This window comes from Akebia trifoliata, chromosome 4 (genome assembly GCF_017979445.1).
Source record: "Akebia trifoliata isolate Shusen 1 chromosome 4, ASM1797944v1, whole genome shotgun sequence".
Lineage (NCBI taxonomy): Eukaryota > Viridiplantae > Streptophyta > Magnoliopsida > Ranunculales > Lardizabalaceae > Akebia > Akebia trifoliata.
Genome location: NC_141378.1, coordinates 39,239,211 through 39,245,811, shown reverse-complemented (window position 1 = coordinate 39,245,811; position 6,601 = coordinate 39,239,211).

Below are 6,601 nucleotides of genomic sequence, written 5' to 3'. Positions count from 1 at the left end.
GATATTCTTGCAAGCAAGCTATTAATATAACACATCTTCAAGTTCTTCGAGTAAAGACATTATATCTGAGACGATATTAACTCATTAATTAGTAATCTCAAGATAATATTTAGTATGCCTTCATTATAAGAAAGACAAATAATATAATTCACAATGCATTGTAGCCAACAATTTTATAAGAAATCATAAACTCTAATAATATAATTTGGAATGCATATTTCAAAATATATTGTCTCATGTCTTTTAACAAAAAGAAGTAACAAACAAGTCCACAAAAAAGTCCAAAAAATAAAATGGCCATCTTTAGCCTTGCAAGAGTAGTCAAGAATAAACAAGTCCCAAAAAATAAAAAACTTCATATCCTAATTAAGTTGCCCTCCATATCCATATAATCTATGTTGTAGCCATTTGAGGCCTAATTCAACATCCATTATTACGAAAGCTTCCCTTAATTGTGAATCCAAAAACAAGTTCATTGCATCCATATAGAAGTTACTTCCTTTTTCTACACCTTCAATTTTTTCCAAAAGAGATTTTGCACTAACAAAAGAGTAGTGATCTGGTGATGGTGGTGGTGATAGTGATGAAGCTTCCTGCCTCCGAATACATGAAATCTCTACCAAGTTAGTAATTGCATCTAGTATCTCGCCTTTTAAATTATTCTTCTTTGAAGGTTGTCGATTGGTAGTTGTTCAATTTTACGTTTCTTTCGACTACTTCTTGAACCGTTGTCAGTAGCATTGTTACTAATCTCTATATTCACAGATGAAGAAATATCATATTGTATATAATCAAGATTCCCCATTTCTAGGACTTGGGATAGATCAATAACAAGTGATAATTCATCATCTTCTACGAGACACCATGTTTTCACCCCAACAATTGTAGTACCTTCAAAAATCCCATCCAACTCGTCTTCAAAATTCAATGGACGGATCCTATACTCAATAGCTTTTTTGTTATTTCGTATCCATTAAGTTTATAGTATTAGTAGAATCAAACTAAAAAATATCTTATTTTTAAATTACTTTAATATATTCCTTTCAACGTTCCTCGCTAGTTGAAAATGATAACAAATAAGGATCCCAACCCATTCAAGTATTTCTAATCAACTTCTTCCACTCATTCCATGAGTCTCTTATGTTATTGTATAAAATTTTAAACTTCCACTTATCATACTTCAAACTTGTTTTTTTGTTGAATTCATCAATCAAATTTTTATAACCAATAGGATTAAGAGATGTTGTAGGTTGGTTGACTTTGCAGGTTGCCTATGTACCCAATGTTGGGATCAAGCCATAGCGTAGTTTGATTAGATAATGTTCTAAATTTTTCCTAGATCGTCTTCACTAGTTTTCAATCTCGCAAGTTTTTTTTAATTGTTTACAGTTTTAACTCATGCAGGTCAGGAATATCATATAATTTAAACTCGTATGATAATGAGCATTGTCAAATAGTTTAGGCTCATGTTAAGAAGCATTGTAAAACAACTTAAACCCTTGTTGAGGAGCCTTGTCAAATAGTTTAGACTTGTGCTGATGAGCATTGCTAACAATTTATGATCGTATCGATGAGCGTCGCCAAATAGTTTTGGCTTATGTTGAAGAACGTTATTATATAGTTTATGCTCATGCTAAGGAGCATTGTCAAATAATTTAGGCTCGTGTTGAGGAGCATCGCCAACAATTTAAGCTCATGTCGAGGAGTATTGTGAATAGTTTAGGCATGTGGTAAGGAGCATTGTTGATTATTTTTCTATGACATCAAATTCGAAGAAGGTTTTTTTTTTGCGATAACTGAAACTGTTGTGACTTGTCATGCTGCCTACATACCCACCAAATATAGGATCAAGTTAGGGTTCAAATTTTATTCGTTGTAGCTACACCTAGTGTAACTTTTTAGTCTGCCTGCATACCCAATGTTGGATCAAGCCAAAGCGTAGTTCAATATTTTTTTTCAATTTATTTTTGTTATTTTTTTCATATGTAATAATCGCCCAAGCTTTACCTTCAACATGAACATGTTGTAATAGTTGATGCGTAGACTACAACATCGTACGTGTAAGTTGCAACGTTGATGAACATGGTCTTCCATTTGAAGAGTGTTATTGTCATAGAGGTAAAAGGGAAATGATTTGCCCCCAATGCGGATTGAAGATCACAGACATTAGAGGATTCCAATAAAAGTTGTTTTGGCAATGACACACTCTTTTATCTTGAGGGAATGGAGTCAATATTGCACATAACCTTATTAAAGATATTGGATCCTTGAGCTCAAATGTAATTGTCGTCATGTTTGTGACGACCCAATTACTATCAATATATAGCTCAATCTTTTCTTGATGTACCAAGTCCATGATATTTTCTTTTAAATTGCAACATTTTTCAAGAGGGTGATTGATTACTCGATGGTAATGGCAATACCTCGAATGATCATTACGTCCTATTTCTTCTGATCTGTAGGAAGGAGGTAACTCGATTAAATCCAACTTTAGTAAGTCATCGAACATGTTGGGGTTATCAGACTCATGGAAAAGGTATTCCTTTACCTCGAGCTCTTTTGGGGTTAACATAGTTGTCTATCTGTCTTGGAACTTGTAAACTTTGGGCTTTTCGTTTCTTTTTATTTTATGTTTTTGTAGATGAGGTAAATATAACACTCCTTTTGAGATTGTGTTTATTATTTTAATTCAAATTTTGAGGTGTGTCTAATCTTAGATCCTCATATATAGCGATACTTTACTCTATATCATGGGCACGTGTGACTAGCTCCTCGAAGGTGAGTGGTTTAATGGCTTTTAAGATGTACATAAGTCCCCAATGCATCCCATGGGTACACATCTCGATGGCGAATAACTGAGAAAGACAATTTATACAATTAAGAGATAGATTCCTTCAACGTTCGATGTACTCAATCACTGGCTCATCCTTATTTTTTTTACAATGACAAGTTCCACCATATTTATTGTCCTTCTAGTACTATAGAAGTGAGTGGGGAGCTTTCGTTTGATTTGATCCCAACTATCTATCAAGTTGGGTTCCAAGTCGGTGTACCAATCAAATGTATTACCATAGAGATAACAAACAAATTTTTTTACCATGAAGTCGTCATACGTATCGGCATTGTTGCAGATTTCGACCAAGTGAGAAATTTACTGCTTTGGATTACCTTTTCCTTCAAATTATTGAAATTTTGGAGGCTAATATCATGTTAAAAGATCCATTTACTTAATGCGTTGAGTATATGACTTAGAATAGACAAACGAAGATTGTGACATGCACCCATATTGAGCGCGGATGGTGTCAGTGATCATTGCCTGCAATTGTTAGACAGATAGCGAAGTGACAGATCCATTGGGATAGCGTAACATTTCGCGAGTCAAAATAGTCTCCTTGTTGCACTTCTTCGTGTAAAGCCATATATGTTTCGGGCGTGAATCCTAGAGGATGCGACAGTCCAGCATTTGATTCATTTTTTTTGTCATTCTACTCCAAACGACTGACTAGGTTAACAATTTGAATGTCATTTTCTTCTATTATTTTTGTAAACTTATTGATAGTGTCTGCCATATGGTCTAATTGTTCTTCTATCATTAGTGCTCCAATTATCATTGCCGATCTGATAGAGGCGTGAGTTTGCAACGGGGAAGTGATTAATAAAGATCTAGATGATCCATTATTTGACTTCGAATCAAATCTAGAATTCGATGAGTCGTCTTCCACAACATTTGCCCACAATGTTTTTGTTATAAGTATCATTTTTGTGGCACATTTCTTGGAGTAACACTGGAAAGGCTTAACCAGTTTGGAATCATCAATTTTCATCATTGTTCTTATTATACAATAATCATGACTGATAACTTAAGTAGATTCAAAGTTTGATGCAACTAAATTCTTATCATTCTCAACAGTAGCAAATGCAATAACATTGGCGTTGCGAGATGCCATCTATGATGTTGTTGGTATTTTTGCAGTTGACTGAAAGATGAAAGGTTGAAATCATCCCATCGGATGTGCTAGAAATTTGTCAACAATAAATTTTACAAATCTATCTCGAGATTCGTAGAATAAGATCACAAATGATTTTATTGATTTTGATGAAATAGAGATACAAATTTTAGTGTTTTCCTTTAATTAACAATCAAGTACAAAAATAATGGTGATATGTGTGTAGCTTTATTCTCTCCAGACTTCACGCGTGATTGGTTGGGAATGTTGCTTTGACGGTGACTTTGTTTGTACTTGATCTTCTTTATCTTCTTTCTGGGCTTCACGCTTTGTCGACTGAAAATGATTTATTGACTTCAAAAGAATGACTTTTGAGCTTGATCTTTTGTAGAGATTTATGCAGATTTTTCTTCTCTCTGAACTTTACACTTTATCAGCAAAAAAGGATTTCTTGACTTTTGAAGAAGGATTTGTGAGTTTAATCTTTTGTAGAGGTTTATGTAGACTTTCTTATCTCCGGGTTTCGCACTTTATCGATTAAAAAATATTTATTTGCTTCTGAAGAAGGTCTTTTTAACTTGATCTTATTTTGAATCAGAATCCAAGTCTCTCTTAAAAAGCTTTGCTTCATTTTTAAAGGAGGGCTTGAGAGGTTATTCTTCTCTAGATTATAACTTTTGCTTTTTGAGAGAACGTAATTCAGATCCCTCTTTTAATTAAGGGAAACTTTGGTATTTATAGACTTAATATAATTTAACTTTTCAATTATGCCCCGACTTAAAGAGATTTGATTGGTTCATCTAAAGGCAAAATTCGTCCAAATCCAATTTTAAGGATTCTATAGATTGTTGGTGGACCAAACTTATTTATTTGGGTGTAAGGTCCAATACTTAATATGGATCACATGACTTTGTTTAAATCATAGGTTTTATCTGCAAAAGCTCAAATCATAACTATATGAGGCCCATTATAAATAACGGACTCTATTTGGATGAATGAGTCCATTTTTGATGTAGGGACTTTCAATTGATTTATAAAAATTTATGAGGACTTCCTCAAAATTTTGATGCCCACAATTGTTTTTTCAAAACAATGAAAATTATTTAGATGTTAAATTTAAATAAAAGTTATTTAAATTATCTATCTTATAATGGATTATTTGACTCATCCAAATTGATTCATAATTTAAAATTTTGCTAAAAACTAGGGAGATTTTGTAATGGGTCCACGATTAATCCACTAATCAAGTGATAATAGTTGTCAATAATGGATGCTATGTAAGTGTGTCAATGGGTAGCCATTTAATCGGAACTGGACCGCAATGAACTGATAGGATGGTTTTGAGTCCCTTATTCTTCGAACCAATTAGAGTTGGGCATCTTGGAACCGAATTGATTGAGAGCCAATAAAAATCAAGAGTAGGAATCGTCTAGAGAGAAATTTTTTTTAGAGAGCTACTATTGACACCCCAACTTTACTTATTACACCCTACTTTCTTAAATTATTTACCACGCCCTAATTAAAGATTAAGACACTCTTCAAACATTACAAAGTTTTAATTTCAATGTTACAAAACATTATAAAACTCATTCAAACAATTTTAATAGTTGTTTAAAATTATGATTACACTCATATAAAATCCTAAACCCAAAGAATACAAATCTAGAAAAAGAAAAAGAAAAGAAAAGAGAAAGCTTCTTCGTTTCCCAACTTTTATTTATTCTCAATCATTCATTTATTTGATTTATTTTTAATTGACATATAATAAGTAAAAAATTGGGGTGCCAATAGCAGCTATCATTTGGTCTAATTATAGGTCCATTTATTTATGAATCAAAACCTCGAAAATTTAACGGTTTAGATTCTGATTCCTACACCTCTAATCCATTTGCGATACACTGGATCATCTCTCCACTAGTTAATTCCTCATAATAATTGTACAAATGAAAAATCTACGCCGGGAATTTCGGGTTATTCCAAGTGGAAGTCAAGGTATTAGGTGGAACCGTCTGTCAATTAGCAAAAAGATATGTGGGGCCCACTTCCCAACTATAAACTCCCAAATTATCGTTCCCTCCTGGGCCCACCTGTCGCTTGAGGAGATAGTTGACGTAGTCCTTCTCAGCCATAATTATTATTAAATATTTAGAGTGGTTTAGATACACCCTTCCAAGTTTTAGTGAATATTTGAGATATCCCTTATATTTTTAAATTGATGAGATACACCTTGACCTTGCTCTTCTTTAAGAGACTAATGAGAAATGACCTAATGCTCTGTCTTCAACCTTTAGCTAGAACTCATAGATGTATTTTTTTTTTCGATGGTTTGAACTTACCCTTCCACATTTTCGCATAGTCACAAAATTCTTTGATTTATTTTTTCAAAAAATACATAAAATTCTCCTAAGAAATTGGTTGATTGAATTGGCAAAATGATAATTTATCAATTAATCGTGGAATATAATAACATTTCTCTTCACCATATAAATTTTATTTTCTTCAACATTAAATTCTCAAGAAAAAAACACTCCAAAAACATCATTTGTGAAATTTTCACGAGTTTATACAGATTAACTAAATTAAAATCTCACCAAATAATTATTGAATCCGAACTTTGCTATTATGCGTTTATGTGGATATTTGATATTGACTTC